Genomic DNA, 13,855 nt, shown 5'->3' with positions numbered 1-13,855 from the left:
AAACTTTGTCTTGACCATGTCCTTAGACCACCACAGGCGCTGGAAAATTCTGCAAAATCATTCTGGTTGAGTTTGCCCTCAGGGGAAGATAAACCAACCGAGAAGAGAACACTGTGCTTTTCAGACTAATCTGGTGACTGTTAAAGTGAGCCCAGGAAGGAAACAGCCACTTGGCAAGTGAAGTCTAATACAAGGAAAATGAAGCTAACCTCCAACTTCAAGTCAACTTGGTGCCCTGAAACAGCCTTTAATGAGTTACTTAAGTTTCCTACTGCTCTCCTTGACATGTCAGTGACTCTAACACTCACAAAGCTGAAAAATCAATAGGACATATGGATATATTTCAAGAAATTATATGACTTTGCTGCACTGTCTTCAACAATTGCATTTTAAATGGGGCCCCTCAGTTCCTTGCTCAGTATGTTCCATTTATACTTTATTTATGCTTTAGCATAAATTTTTGCCTCAGAAACAGTATTTCTTCAGTATTCAATGAATAATTTTTCACTTTCATTTCATTCTCCAGCATACGTCGTGCTTTAATACAATTTCACTGAGGTCATATCCTTTACAGTTTGCCTGTTCAATCTTGGCAGTAGTCCTATTTACTGATTTTAATGAAATTACAGGTAGGAAAATTTGCCCCCTCTCATGGTGACTCACCAAGAAAATAGACCGAGATTTGAGAAATCCATCTTCTTTTAGGCTTAGAATTTAAGTTAAATAATGACCTTAATTCACAAGACTTTCTCAATTATATTTACAATAGACTTTAAATTGCAAGTAAAAACATAAATTAAATCAATTACAATTCACTGAGACATATCCTGATAGTACAGGTTTACAATTTGACCCTGCAGTTCTCCATGTACTTCATCTAATTGCAAGGCTTGTGCTGCTTCCACTGAAATTTGATAATACAGCCAGGAGACAGTACTAGGAATGAGCGCTTTGACATTCAAGAGCAGATCACTGAATCAGATTTGTCCCACTCAGATTTGGTGATAAGAGTTATCTCCAGGAGATAGGACACCTGATGATACAGTCCCTGTTACCTGCACACCAGAAAATTTGTGACTGAACCATTGTCAGAGACCGCAGGGATTTTACACCCACGGGCACAAAGGATCAGAATAACGAAACCCTCGGGTTTAATCATCTGCCAGAATGTTCTGAGACTGGGGGAAAAGCTTTTTCCACAGAATAAGGAATATAGGGACATAAGTACTTGAGAGCATCTTGTTCTTAAATTTTCTAGGAATGAGCCAGCTAAGCACTGCTTTCATCACCGATGAAAGAAATTAAATAAATCAAAAATCCACAATCCCACACTCTTGAGGAGTAATGACAGAAACAAATAGGCTAAATGATTCTCCGTAATACACATTAAGAAATTTTTCCTTAGAACTTATTTTGGATTAATTTTACACTTCAGGTGAACAGTTTATCTGAAGTACTATACTTGCTTCTCCCTTCCTACTTTTAAATGACTCTATTTGTTTCCTCCGCATGTCTGCAGAAAGGGTACCATTGATCACAACAATTCATAAACCTCCCTGACTTTCATGCTGCTTCAGAGTGTCTCTTTTTCCTAGGAGAATAGGTCTAATAGGTAAAATTCATAGTAGTTACAAGCCTAAACAAGTCAGTAGAATTACACATGGGATTAATTTGGTTTAATTTCTTTAGCCTTTCAATATACTTCTATTTTATGAAAGTATGAATCATCTCTATTGCTCTCTAATAACCTTAGCCTGGGACACTATCTTAGGGCTTCACAGTTATAGACTAGTTTCATAAAAAGAAGACATATTGCAATCAAAATTCTAGTAAAATATACTAAGGAAATTATTTTATGGTCTCACTGAGCTTACTTGGCAATTAAGAAAAATGACTGTCCCTCAAAAAATCTAAGACCTAAAAGCAAATCCCTATCTCCAATTATTATGGTCTATCTGTTTTTCAAGAACAAGAACAAAGCAGACCTTTCCAAGGCATATATGAGGCTGGCAGACCGGTAATTTCCACACAGTTGAATTAATGTATTTTAAATTAATTCAATTAAAATTAATTAAGGCAGATGGCTTTCAAAGAACCCTTTCCATTTTGATAAATGATCCTTCAGTAAATATGCCCTGCTATTGAAACACCTAGATTAAGTGCTTCAAATAGGGACCAAAAAAAGATGTATTTATATCCCAAAGGATAAGGAGGCTGTGAAAATCACCAGTACACATAGGATGATTTAAAAGATGACAGGAGAAGGTTAAAGTGTGCTTTTTATAAGTTATTTGAATGAAACACTCAGACTTTCAGTACTGAAAGGGGGCCTAGAAAAGCTTTTTAGCAGGGCCTGTTGTGACAGGACAAGAGATAATGGTTTTAAATTGAAGAAGGGTCAATTTAAATTAGACATAAGGAAGAAGTTTTTTACAGGAGGTGGTAAAACACTGGCACAGGTTGCCCAGAAAGATGGTGGATGCCCCATCACTCAAAACATTCAAGGTCAGGTTGGACGGGGCTCTGAGCAACCTGATCTTGTTTCTGGTCTCCCTGCCATTGGCAGGGGGTTGGACTAAAGGACCCCTAAAGATCCCTCCCAACACAAACCGAATTTTTCAATTCTATGATTCTAAGTATGGCTGGGCCCTTAAGCTATTTTAGATGGGATACCATGATCCCCAGAACTTTGATTTAACTTTCCTAATCTGCATGGACCATTGAAGCTTAATTGAAGTGGAGGAATGAAAACCAAAATATAAACAAGCAATCAAGTCTTGTTCCTATTTGTCATATGACAACATTAAGTGGAAGTTCCACATACTGAATCCTTTGGATTTAAAAGTTTAACAATCAGCTTGCTTTCTCCTCATCTTTTTAGCTTTAATTTAACATTTAGTCTGCTATATTCTGAGTGAGAGGTAGGTTTAATTTTGACACGTTAGAGCAATGCCATTCTTCCACAAGAGTAGCAGAAGCAACAAGCAAGATCTGTCTAAGCAAACATTGCTTCCCTTTGGAGCAGAATTGAATAGGATTTTCATCTTGAAAACTCAGAGAAAAAGGAGAATCTGCACTTCCACTGCATAGGAGTGGAACCATGTAATTCCTGAATCACATCAATTTTAATGAAACTTTTTTACTAGGTCTAGGCGAGAGAGAGACCTCTGACTGCTCCTGAAGAGTTGCTTGCCACTACTCAGGGACTGGCACAGGGTGGGATGGCAGTCAGCTTGAGTTGCTATGGATATGGTGACTGCTTTAATCGCCAGGATCTTTGATCCCTCTGAAATTTTCACTTTCTGGTTTCACTGCTGGAAGCCCACAAACACAACCTCACTGGGCTTTCTTCCTCTGGAAAGAGCCTGTACACAGCCCCAGTGATACAGGGCTTTCCTAAAAGGTTAGGAGGCAAGGAAATCCCAGACCTTGCTTGGCTTTATCACAGGAGGTTTGTTCCTTTGTGCTCTCATCCAGCACTGAGACAAAAACGGTCAAACCCTGACAGGTACAGAGGTCATGCAGGAGATGGGACATCCTTCATCTCTACTCCATCTCTTACCCCAAAAGAGACAGCACCAGCCCTGCGTCCCCTCTTCCTACCCTCCCATGTCAGCAATGCCTTCCCTCCTCTTTCTCTGTCCGACAGCAGCACATTCACATGCACACAGGCATGCTCTCTCCATGCAGAAAGTGCCAGTGTTCCCCTCCCCACCCAGCCTCTCCCACCCTGCCCCACAGAAGGACCACGGCAAAAGTCTCCAACATCCCTGCCGAGGCTCTTCCCCAGGCAGCACCACAGGTGAACCTCCCCACAGAAAGACAGAAGAATGAGCAATGCAACCTGCAGGCGGGAAGTTACATCTGCCATTTGGAGTTACTCACATCTGCCATTTGGATTTACTCACATCTGCCATTTCAATCCCTCACTGAAGGCACTCTGCTGCAGGGGGATGAGGAGCCCAAAAGGACCCATTTCCCATTGTATAAATATACTGCTCAGCACTGACATTTTGTACCCTTCAGATTTTATGTTTAACTGGAAATAACAGCCCCCCTGGCAAGCTCCTCTTAAGCTTTTGCAGCCTCCATGGCATTTGGTCAGAGCATGTACCTACCTGTGTACTAGTAATGTAATGTGTGAGTGCAGGAACTGCAGAACGCTCACAAACAAATTATTTTTCCTATCTGCTAAGCTAATGACTGCTCCTAAAATGCCTATGAGCTCTGAACATTTCCTTTTTTAGTTTTGCCAGCATAATCATATTACAGCCTGACACCCGGCGGTGTAAATTCATCTGTCTTCTTTTATTTTTTTATTTTCCATGCAAATTCCTCAGAAGTCTTTTTTTTTTTTTCTTTTCCCTCATTTTGTCTTATTAAGCACAGAAAGAGAGAAAAGGCAAAAAACAGATAGGCATTATCACTGAGTGAATCTTTCTGCAAACCGATACTTCTGTTTCTAAATAGTTTGAAACCAACAAGACCATTTTAGAGGACACGCTCTACAAAGATGTGTCTTTCCCAGAAATACACAGACCTAAGTGCATTGCTTAATGGAAATTCCATACGAGGGGGTTTTTTTTGTGGAAGTATGAGTTGAACATTTCAAAAGAAAGCCTGGAAGTGGTACTGACTGACAAGTGCAGATCATTGAGGGATTGTAGTACTCAAAATATTTACTTCTTGGTTTATGTACTGGGATTTAGTTCTGCATTAAGACCTATATATTCAAAAGGTCAAAAATAAGAAGATGCTTGTCATGGTCTCCCGATGAGTGCATATCCTTAGAGATGGTGGATTCTCTCTTCCTAAACTCCACTCATCACTGGAGATGAGTAGAGCCTACACCTCTTCTCTAGAGCCTTGCAAGAATCTGGGTGGTAAACTGCAGATAGTAAGATTTCAGGGGACTCTTTCTGCAGACGACCTCTTGTTCTTGAAGAGCTACCAAAGATTACAGGCATGATAAAAAGCATTTTTCTCTGATCTTCTCTACTACATTTTTATGCCTAACTTTAAAATGAGCAGTTGAAAGGTTTGTTTTATTTATAACTTGTGTTTTTCTATAGAAAAGCGCAGAAATAATTTTGCATTTTCTTGACTGCAGATGAACTGGCACAACCTTTCACTGAACAGACCTGTATGCCAGTCTCATTCTAAAACCATGGGTCACATTGTGCTCCTTACAACATCAACCAAACCACCACAGATTTGTTCAATGAAATAGAGATTTAGGAGAGCACTGACAGAAAATAAGTCCTTGCAGATACCCCTCCACAAAATCCTTGCTCATGTATGCTGATAGAGGGAAAAAAGTAAGAGCAAGATTTGTTTCTGCTTGAGAAGTTTCAGTGCTCCCCCCTCAACTGTAGAGTCCCTCACATTAGTGATGACTGTGTGAAGGCCAAGGACAAGCAAAACCAGCTATTCTTGCTCATTTCAGACCTGTTTGTGTCCAGTACTCCATCTCAGACTCCTCATGGTCACAAACAGCTCCAGAAACCTGTCTCTGATATGGATGTCTCTGCAGGACTGACCTGACAGTCTGCATTTTAAGGGCCACATAAATGAACCCCTCTTCCCCTCTGAAGGAGGAAAAGATGCACCCACAGAGAAATTAAACTCATTTCTGTACTTCTCAGAAGGGAACTCCCTAAAACACTGATAGTCGCAGCCAAAGAACATAATTTTAACATATAATATGGAGGGGTTTTTTTGGCTTTTAATCTAACCACATTTATTATACCAAACAACAAGCTAGTTCTAGCGTTTCAAAGGAGAGCCTAGAAAGACAAAGATGACTCCCACAGTGTGTAAAACCCAGCAGCAGAAGAACACTGGCAAGGCTATGAACATTTAAATAAAGGGGAACTTCTCTGTTTGCTTAGTCTGTTCAAGGCAGTAAGGAAACAAACACAGCTCAAGTTGTTTAGGAATGGCAGATGCTTATGAAATCCTGCTAAAATGTTTTAAAAACAGCTTGAAAGAGGTACAGAACACAATATAGTAAACGAGAGCATAAGAGCTACTTACAGGACAGCAAAAAGAGGGTGATGAATACCAGCGACACCCAGAAACAACTGGAAAGTGATCTCAATGTCTGGCTTTTCAGCTGACTACAGCAAAACACCAAGGAAATGCTGAACTGTTGCCAAGAAGGAAGATAAACTTGCATACATTTAAAATAAATGAACAGATTACAAATTCACATACAGGAGCACATGCCTTACAGGTAGACTTCTGGACTTCAGCCTTTTCATTCAGATACAGCCTTTTCATTCACTTCTGGTACAAAAATAAATCCTTAACAACAGTGCCATTAAAGGAATTCTCCATCCTCTCAAAACGGAAGGCAAATCTCTCTGCACCAGCAGTGCTGTTACGTTCACCCCAAAGGTGGCAACAGCTGCCCGGACACCGTGTAAGCAACAAGCTGTGGCTGTTCCATGGCATTCTGCTATCCAAACAGAGAACACGTAACTGTGGCATAAAAACTGCTTTCACACTGTTCTAAGATAAATAGCACTTTGCCAACGCATTTTCAGCAAATGTCTACAACAGAGTTTGTATTTCAGCATCTAAACACAGAGAGTTTCACAGCAGACAAGAAAGCTACCTGGAAATAACCACACTGCCTAATTTTGTATTAGCTGTCAGTTGATTTGCATGAAGAACTGACCAGCCTGTAAGAAGAGGGTCATTTAGTATGGCTTCTTGGCAATCTGCCCGATTCTGCCCCCAAAATGCTAAGTACCTTAACATTCATGGTTCAGGTATGACTTCATCCCCACGGCACGGCTTCAAGAGGGGCCGGCATGAGCTACAGAAGAAAGCCGGTGCTCAAGCTGTGCCAGCAGCTCCAGCTTCCACTGTCTCCACAAAAATAACCTGCCATCACATAACTACCAGAGAAGCAAATTGCCACTGGAAAAACCTCCCTGCTTGTAAAAATCAGACAGGCTGCAGCAATTTGAAGCCACACACATCTTTTGTGCTGCGTACGTCAGCAGGGCAAAAAAAGGAAAGAAAGAATCAAGAAAAATTAACTTCTTGGTTGAGGAAATGATTCAATGTTCTGTACCAAATCAAGGTTGCCTCTATCTGACATTTTTCAATGGTCAGTCACCCACAAGTGGGGGGCTGAGGGGGAGGTGGAAGTTTATTTACCACTGAAAACATTTCTTCCAACACAGAAGATCCAAGCTGAATAAAACTCAGCTGCTGTAAATCTAAAGCAATCCCACAAGAGTTATGTTTTTCTAGATGTGCACTGGGGCAACTTATGTATTAATTTGGGCACAATATGAAAACATGTTAAAGTCTACACCAATATATTCAACAATTCAGTGCTTGGCAAGTATAACCTTTTCTTCCCCATATTCTCTCTTGGATGAACATTCTTTTCAGTAACCTTTTGTGCTGAGAAATAATGAAATCACTTCATGAAACACAGTACAAACTTTGTGAAGGGCTCAGAGAACTCCTGCCTGTTTCACAGGTACTAGTCATAAAAATGCTGCTCCAGAAAGTTATTAGAATATGAAGTAGATACAGGTTCATCACAGAGAGGTGACTGGATTTCAAAATACTTCAAAATAAGTTGTACCACGTTTCAGCTTCCACCTCAACATTTCTGCTACAGTAGCCAATACAATAAAGACAGCATAAATTTACAGGAAAACCACAATCTTGCCTGAAGCTTTAAGCACTCTGTAAAATTAGTTTTCTTCTTGTGCATGTCGGTTATGCCTATTTTATTGGTTTTGCTCAATTAACACCATCCAGAAGAAAATTCAGCGATGCACCTGTCCTTGGCCACTGGTTACAAAATGTACTTCATTTATTTTAGTATAGTTGGCAAGGCAAAGCAAGAATGGATTTCTAATTAAGAACCAGGATCTGAAGAGAGTAGTGTGAATACAGAGAGACAGAAAATGTTATCAGTTGCAGAAAGGAGGTGTGTGGTTGGTACCATGCTGATGCTCATAGTCAGCTCAGCTGGGGTAATGCAATGGCAACAGCACCATTAGCCCTTATCCCAAGCTGTTGTCTTCCCTTCTATTCCTCCTCCCTTCAGTAAATCATGCCTGGTATCAGCAGGGAAGCATCAATTTGTGAATGTTATCACAAGTTAAAATGCTGTCTTGTTCCAAATCTGTTGCTCACCTGAAGACCAAAGCCCACGCTTTTACTACATTACTGAACAAATTGTTAGTACAGTCAGTGCTTTGAACCACATCCTTAGCCCAGAATGCTTTCTTTGCACACATGCCCTTTCAAACCTGACATTTTGTGTATTGATTTTAGCTGCTTTATAGGTACCTAAGTGCTGAGGAGAGGAAGAAAACAACATGAACATACAAAACATCTGTTGATGGGTTTTCTCTACTCTGTTTTGAAGAACAAAAGCATATATATTACACATCGTTGCAGCTCTTCAGGGTTTCTATCAGCTAAAGGATAGATTTTTCTGAACAGTTACTGCAGCTTCCAAAACTGTGACTTAGAAATCAAACTTTCACACTTAGGAGTTTGGTAAGTGGCTTGGTGCCACATAAACTAATGATCTAAGAGCTTCCTAATATGCAGCAGGATGCTTTAAGTAAAATTTGTCCATTACATATGCAAGGACAGGTTATTTGCTGTAAACTTGGATAAACTTTGTTGGTCTAGCAGCAATGAGAGCATTCAGAGTCTCCTAAATAACATACTTAGGTTGTGTAAAGTCCATCCTGGCATGTCATAATTTATTAAGTCACTTTTGCGTTTCAAGAAATTTATTTTTCAGATAATACTTCTGAGACTGTTACTTGCTGACTTTTTCTACAAAAAGAAGTTCTATTTATTAATTTGTTAACATACGAATGAAGTATTCTGAACTTGAATTTAGTGCATTGGAGAAGCTCCGTTAAGTCTTTTAATAGACCAACCAAGCTATCTTCTATGAAATTTTTAAAGAAATCAAAATTAGACCATGAAATATATTATTGGATTGATGTCCAGAATGTTCTTAGGTTAATGAAACACATATAAAAGCATTTCAGGTTATTTGTAACATGCATTTATTTTGTATTATTAGGTATGGACATCCCTACACAGACGTCTGAGGAGATATGTCATCCAATTTCTTGTCTCTCTGAATGCTCTTGCCATAGCCATCAAGGTGAGATGACTAGCGACGAAAAGAAGTTCTCAGAATTTCACTGGATATGAAACTGAGGTCATCCTACAACTGACAAACCCACACTTTTCTCTAAAGTCAATAACGGTGGAGTTAAGCCCAGTGCAAGTACACACTTGCAAAGTAAAACTTTTTGTGGACTGTCGTGATGAAGGCCCACTACTGTCCCTGGAACTCTTACTGCCTCTTTTCTTGTTTCACACACCACAATTCTTCACAGCATCTGGGACTGGATTTTCTTTATTCTTCAGCCAGGAACATGTCTATGTATGACAGGTGGCATGACACCTTTGCTTGAGGTAACAGATCTGCAAAGTACAGAGAAGCCAACTGCAGAACTAGATGCCAAAATTTCTTCTCCCAAGTTGGACGCTTCAGAAAATTACTTCAACCTACAAATTTCATATATGAAAGAACAGCCACCTGGAACTAACCAACAGGTAACACCTGGGAGAAGGGCCTGCCTAGGGATCCCACCCATCACAGACTTTGTCCTGCTCTGGGTTGCCAGGCAGCACCTGCATGTACTCCCTGCTCACTTCAGCTGATAAAGAAATCATCACGTATGCAATGACTCCTTCAAATCACCAGGCATGGTGATTCTTCCTTTTGAAAACATGCCCAGAGGAATATCTTGTGATTTGAAGAAAAACTGCATAGAGATACTGTCTCCTAGGTGAATGCTTTGATCCCCAGGGAAGAAATTAAGTTGAGCAATAGCACTTTCTACTGTGCAGAAGTATTGTAACTGAAATTCTGCTCTTTTGATGTCAACTCAAGCTTTGCCCTAGTCTTTACGCTTTAACCTCTAAGGCAATGTTTTCACTGAGGGAAAAAAAACAACTGTGTCACAAAAGCTGGGGGTCAGGACTGGCATTTGTCAGGCCACCACTTGAAATACAAAGGAAAAATATTATTCTTGTAACCTAAAGAAACCTGCTTCTGTAATTTATACAGTGACTATTTCTTATACTAGAAGAGGCCTTGGAACCAGACCAACATTCATAGCTTCCACATTTCCAGCTGTGTACTGTAATGACTGTGCTTGTTTTCTCCCCATAAGCCATGAATTCTTACCTGTCCTTTCCTACAATTAGCTCCCAGCTAAATCTGGAAGCTAAAAACTGTCAGAAGCACAGAGCTTTTAGAAAGGGTTAAACCAAACATGAGCAAAACCCAATCAAAATCAAACCAAAACACCATATGTTTATTTAAGTAAGACTTGACACTAATAACATTGACTATGCTGCAAGGAACTGCTGAGCGTTCCTCTGAAAGAATATTTTCCTTGTATTGCCAACATTACATTACCAAAATACTGATAAAGCACTAAAAAAGAGCCCAACAAGACACTGTTCTCTTGGGGACAAGAGTGGCAAAACATCTTAGGACATTTACATGCCTCTTGCAATTGGAAGTGAATGAGATCAATCACAACACAGACCTGCTGATCTGGTGACAGGACAGTTGTAATTGCCTCTCTTTTTACATGCTATGTTAACTCACCACAACTAATAGTTTGATTTTTCTAATCTCCCTGGGGGAATGTTTATTAGAATTTATCCCTGCCAATGAGGAGTTACCACACCTATAAAGAAAGTCACAGCATTAAAAGAAAGTTGAAGAGTCAGTTTTCAATTGTTTGTATTATTTGCATGTACCAAACTCAGACAGGGATTATTTACACTGGAAAGAGTTACTAGACAGGTTTAATACAACTATACTCAGGAAAAAAAACCCTGTACCTCTTGCCAGCCTTTGGTGAAGTTCAAGTGCATGCCATAAGTTTGTGAGGAATACTGGACTTAGAATTCTGAAAATGCTAAAGGAGGTCAGTGTAAACTGTTAGACACACACAGTTCTAGAGCTAAGGAGACCACTAACATGTCCAAAACAAGCAGAAGTTATTTATGTAATTATTTTGGACCCTCTGGGCACCAGTTTTTTGTGTTTACTGTGTGTCTCCTACTGTCACCTCAGTCCCCAAACACTGACAAGCTGCACCAAGTTCAAGAGCTGGATCATCACGTAGTGAGGCCTGAACTGATGCCAACGCGTACTTCATCTTCATCATACATCACAAAATGCCCCTTGTTTTATTGCCCTCACCAAATAGAAAGCTGATTTACCCAGGTTCTGAAAAGCCTTGCTCACATGGATTTTTTGGAGAGAAGTTCTCAGGCACATCCCAAGTTAATCACTGAATTTGAAGTTAGTGAATTCTGCAACTGCTAAGAAAACAGTGATGACCAGTTCTCAAGGTGGATGAAATGAAGTGACTTTCGATAGGCAAACTTATCATTCTGCCCCTGTGTCAACCCAAGGCCCTGTGTTTTCTGGGAGAGACTCTTTGCTCTCCTTATTGTAAGCCAATCTAGCAAGTTCCCTCTTCAAAGTAACATTTTTAGGGAAAAAAATGCAATACCAAACATTCGACAGTGGCCAAAAAAGAAGTGTTCTTGTTATATCTTTTAACACAATTTTAGAAAATATATACATCATTAATCCCCATTAGAAATTTGACCTCAGAGCCCCTTCAATTTTAGGAAAGAAAATAAATTCTAGAACTTTCCTAGCATTATTTCAGATTTATTATTAAGTCATTATTTCAGACTACTTCTAGGCACACTTAAGATGATGTCTTTTGTGTCTGCCCATTCTGTATGAATCCCGACTCTGCTGCTGAAGAAAAGCATGAGCTTTCTGAGCTCTTCTCAACATCAGCTGAGAAGAAGAGGGGAACAAGAAATATAATTAGTAAGAGTACAAAGTAGTTCAACTTTATTCTGTTTAGTCTTCTAAAAAAAAGTTCTGCATATAAAAATGAATTAGGGTCACTGCTTCTGGGACAACTAAAAAAAAAACCTATTTAAATCAAAGCAAGGAATCCTGCTTGACTTTGCTGAATGCTTTCTGAACAGATGGAGTGCATGAGACATGAAGAAATGTCTGTGAGGAAGCAGACTTTGGTGGCTTCTCAGAGGCCACAATCCACTGATGCTTGCTTCAGAATATCAATACCGATAAATTTAAGAATAGACTGAAATGTCTGTATCCTGAAAAAAAAAAAGAACAATCAACTTTTTCATGGTGAAAACAAGTTAATAAAACAGAAGTTCTCCTGTTCAGATGGGAGTAAATGGATGACGCAGTCAGGTAGAAATCAGTAACTTAAACTTCAGCATTGGTCATAACCATCTTCTTCCCCAAGCAGATTTACAAGGCCACAGAGACAGACTGGCATAGGTTTGAACTCTGGGACAGAATCAGTCAAGGTGTTGACTGGGTGTGAAACATGTTTTACACTCTTCTCAGGCAAGAAGTCACTCAGTCTCTCGCCAATGACACCTGGTTTTGCTGTATGTGTTTTAATTCTTTTTTTTCCATCTGTCTTTTGCCTAAATAAACATGTATCCACTGTCTTTGGCTCATTTCCTGCTCCCGCTCCCAGAAATTGCTCCACTTTATTTTGGACCCTGAATACAAGTTCTTTGAACTTGCTTGAGGCTGGAACACTAGACAGTATTATTTCTTCGTTTGCTAAAGCAGAAAAACCCTTCATTTTTGTGATACTAAAATACCTCAGCTAAGTGTTGGAATTCTGTTCTGCCTTCCTGCTAATTACTGCTATGGCTTCTTGCCAGCCACCATTTTGAAAAGTCAAACACCAGCTTCCAGATGAGCAGCAGTGTGAAAGACAACAAAGAATCATTCTAAATAAAATATATGGCAGCATGAAAAGAAAGCAAACGTTTTCTTGCTGAGACAGCTGCCTAAAAGTCCTGGCTAAGCAACTCTCTTCTGAAGACAAGGTAGGGTTTTGTCAAAATGGGAGTTTGTCCACATCCCAAAACCAGCCCACTTTTCATCACGTCAAGGTTCACTTGGTGGAGAACAGCAGTGTTACCTGCATTGCTTGTAGGTCTCTGAGAGCGGGACAGGAGGAGGTGACTGTGACAGAGCCAGAAGCAGAGGACAAATCAAGGCTGAAAACTCAGTGTTGGAAAATCATAGAATAATTCAGGTTGGAAATGACCTCAGGAGGTCATCTACTCCAGCCTCCTACTCAAAGCAGAGTCAATAGCTAATTCAGATCACACTTCTCAGGGATTTGTTCTTTCAGCTAATGAATATTTTCAAGGATAGAAACTCTACAACCTCTCTGCACCAGGATTTCACTGTCATCATGAAGAAAAGGTTCTTCCTTACCTCACGTCTGAATCTGTCCTGTTCTAGTTCATAACCATAGTCTCTCATAACCATAGTCTCTTGCTCTCCTGCTGTGCAACTCTGTGAAGAGCCTGGCTCCACCTTCTCAGCAACATAAGGGAAGGCCATTCATAGGTCCCCCTGAGTGTTCTCCAAGCTGAACAAGTCCCAGTCCCTCATTGTCTCCTCAAGTGTTCCTTCCTGACCAACTCCTGCTCCAGTTTATCAACATCCTTTTGGTAAGGCAGAAGCAAAACTGGACAATCTTCCATTAATGGTCTAATGAGTGCTGCCCAGGGTGTTGTTATGCCTTCCTTGGTGAGTAGTTTAGCTTGCTGTGGGCAATGCACAGAGCAGAGTAAGGTGGTTACAGTTACCAAGAGTATTTAGGCTGAGCTGCTCACCCCGACAGGTGTGCAAAAGATGGGGAACTATCCACTGATACAGCAGGCATCTGTATTT

The 13,855-nt window shown here is 40.1% G+C and overlaps 1 protein-coding gene across 6 annotated transcripts in view; it reads right to left on the bottom strand.

Annotated features, from left to right (window-relative positions):
• The window catches only part of PKIB (protein kinase (cAMP-dependent, catalytic) inhibitor beta), a 53,774-nt gene that overhangs the window by 14,635 nt on the left and 25,284 nt on the right, over positions 1 to 13,855 (bottom strand). The window contains exon 1 of one of the 6 annotated variants that reach the window (XM_017739718.1): positions 6,037 to 6,130. The exons of the other annotated variants lie outside the window; for them this stretch is intronic. The gene's annotated coding sequence lies outside the window, so the exon portion shown is untranslated. Of the gene's footprint in view, positions 1 to 6,036; positions 6,131 to 13,855 lie in introns of those variants that run through there. 6 annotated transcript variants of the gene reach the window in all.

This window comes from Corvus brachyrhynchos, unplaced genomic scaffold, assembly GCF_000691975.1.
Source record: "Corvus brachyrhynchos isolate BGI_N302 unplaced genomic scaffold, ASM69197v1 scaffold14, whole genome shotgun sequence".
NCBI lineage: Eukaryota > Metazoa > Chordata > Aves > Passeriformes > Corvidae > Corvus > Corvus brachyrhynchos.
The sequence above is the reverse complement of the archived record's forward strand: the minus strand, read 5'-3'. Positions and strand labels throughout refer to the sequence as shown.